This window comes from Macadamia integrifolia, chromosome 13, assembly GCF_013358625.1.
Source record: "Macadamia integrifolia cultivar HAES 741 chromosome 13, SCU_Mint_v3, whole genome shotgun sequence".
NCBI lineage: Eukaryota > Viridiplantae > Streptophyta > Magnoliopsida > Proteales > Proteaceae > Macadamia > Macadamia integrifolia.
Window position 1 is genome coordinate 13,124,229 of NC_056569.1, and position 2,616 is coordinate 13,126,844.

Below are 2,616 nucleotides of genomic sequence, written 5' to 3' on the forward strand. Positions count from 1 at the left end.
AGAATTGGTCGAGATCACCCCCACCAGCCATAAATCGATCTTAAATTAATTTTAAAACCGAATTAGACCAAACCTACTAAGCTAACTTGAGCCATACTCACTCTGACTCAGGCCAACGCCAGATGCACTTCAACCAAAGCCATTGCATCCAGGCCAACGTCGATCAAATTCCAAATTATGATGATAATAGTACATTTTGTTTTGACATTATGATTTTGTAGGGATTTAGTGTATCTTTGGCCACATCTTAGCTAAATCTCTTACTCACCTGCCAAGGTATGTATTTAGACATACTTTAAGACCATTAGGATACCTTTAAAAATCTAGAAAACGCATATGATAAAATAAATATTTTCCAACACCTTGGGAAATATTTTCTTTCCATAAATAGATTATCAAATCACTCTCCAAGAAAGAAAGAGATCACCCCACATATTGAAACATTTTATACCTTTCTTGGTTGACCAAGAGATCCCAAGGCTATAAATACCATAACCCCTCCTACATTTTAGGGAGCTTGCACTAAGCACAAGATGTTATTATCATCGAGATTCGAGTATTGGAATCATGCTTTGGAGCTGTATTATTGTACCTTGCATCAGTTTTGGTTTGCACTTATAATTATGTAAGTTCATGCTCTTCCAACCATGCATCAAACACCCTTCTCTTTAAAATTTATGGCATATCATTCTGGCTTTTGTGCAACGAGTTATCTTATTTATACTGAGCACGTCTCTATTGTCCCTAGTTGGGAAACAATGAAGTCTAATCAGAAAAATTGATTTTCTTACTTTATTTTGCAAACTTTCCTTCCTAAAGGTTGTAGATCAAGACCTCATCTATATGCTTGGAATTTTTGTAATTTTTAGATTTAAAGGAAACACACTCCCCTCCCCTATAGTTTGCACCTATGTCACTTCCTTCTTTGTTAAGTTTGAAATTACTTACACCTCCCATGTATTTTGTAGATTCTTTCAATCGTAGCCACACCATGAGATGCCCATTGTTAAGTGATGATATAAGTTGTACAATTTCTTTATAAACCCAAAACTACCCTTATTGATATGAGATTCCAAGATTGCACTCCCTCATAATAATAAACTAATTGAGGAATTCTCTCATCTTCTTCATTCCAACTGTCTTGACCTGCAAGTTGAAGCTCTCATCTTCTTCGTTCCGGCCGTTTTGAGACGGTCATTGCCTCCAAGTTGAAGCTCTCCGATTCTTCGACCATAACCAGAACCTGCTTAAGTTGTTGTATACACCCTGTTAGCTAAACCAGGACTTGCGAAGAATGGAATTGTGTCATCCATTTTCTCCTAAGTATTGAGACATTGAACATCAATGACAGGAAGTACTGTGGTCAATCTCCCACCATCAAGTATTCGTGAAGTTGTTAGATGTGAAATTGAGAGTAAGGTTTTCCCCTTGAGTCTCTATTTGTGATCTAAGGTTTAGGGTTTGGTTTTTTCAGAGCATTGAGAAATCCCTAAACCAAATTATCTATTAGGTGTTTGCAATGGCCTGAGAGTAGGTTATAGGGTTTCTTATCAATCATTGACAAGAACGAGCAAGAGGCTTCAGCTTATTGAGCCCCAATCAGGGCGTTAATGGATTACATAACGGGTAATATAGCAAGAGCTAGGACTAAATCTTGCTTATCCAAAGGAAAGGTCTCAATACAGTTCAATCCTTGGAAGGTGAGCCTGTTAAGGACTAGTGTCACCTATAGCATACGTTAGTAGCTTCTGTTGTAACTACCCATGTGGAGTCTGTTAGATTGTTAGAGTTCTTGCCACTTGTAATCACCTTTATATATCTGTAACCAATATCATTGACATTAATAAGAAATAATTAGTTCTTATAAGGTATCTGCAGGCTATGACTCATACGAGTCTTTGTTCCTTCTTGTTTTGTTCTAATGGCGTCTTCGGTGGAAACTAGCGGCGTCTCTGACGGTGGAGTGTCTTCTTCTCCAGTTGCTGTCAATGTCTCCTCGCAACTTCCGATCAAGCTCACCGCCTCCAATTATCTGACCTGGCGAGCACAGTTTCTGCCACTTCTTTGAGGGTATAATCTCCTCGGCTATGTTGACGGAACATTTCCACACCCCTCTATCTCTGATTTTGATCCATTGTTGACTACCACGACGGCGACTACGTCCGTCGCAATTCTCTGGGAATGGCAAGATCAGCTCATTCTAAGCTGGATCATCTCCTCCCTCTCTGAGGCAGCGGTTCCTCATGTTGTTTCTGCTGCAACCTCGCATGATGCATGGATGATTCTTTCAAGAATCTTTGCTCCCTCGTCGCGCACATGCATCTTGGATCTCAAAGACAGACTCTCTTGTGTGCTAAAGGCCTCTGAATATGTTGCTGAGTACATCCTCTCCATTCGGACTATCGTCGACACACTTGCAGCGATTTCTCAGCCTGTGTGTGATGAAGATTTGGTTCTTGCCACTCTTCGAGGCCTTGGTGCTGACTACAGGGATTTCCAACAACAATTCGCCTTCGTGCCGAACCTGTTACGTTTGTTGAACTAACTAGACTCCTACTTAGTCATGAGAGTTACCTTCTTTCAACTCACAATGATGTTGCTTCTCCTCTGTCCACT